Source organism: Penaeus monodon, chromosome 33, assembly GCF_015228065.2.
Source record: "Penaeus monodon isolate SGIC_2016 chromosome 33, NSTDA_Pmon_1, whole genome shotgun sequence".
NCBI lineage: Eukaryota > Metazoa > Arthropoda > Malacostraca > Decapoda > Penaeidae > Penaeus > Penaeus monodon.
This window is the reverse complement of record NC_051418.1, coordinates 16,736,157-16,736,436: the sequence shown is the minus strand read 5'-3', so window position 1 is coordinate 16,736,436 and position 280 is coordinate 16,736,157.

The following is a 280-nucleotide window of genomic DNA, read 5'->3' as shown; positions in this document are numbered from 1 at the left end:
ATGTACGTGTGCATCTAAGTAGTTGCTAAAAGAATGTTTACATACATGCAAATCTGAATACATATTATATACAACATAAACATTCACCCATCTACACTAAGCTGAACACATGCGCACATCGAACCCTCGACATATCAACATACTACAATAAAAAAGATATCCTCATCCGGCATGACAAAAAATACACCAACTATCAGTAAGGTGTCCGCTCGCCCGAGTACGGCTGTCAGGGAAGCGATAAGATATTTTCATGTTTCGAAAATCCAAAGAGTAAGACCCT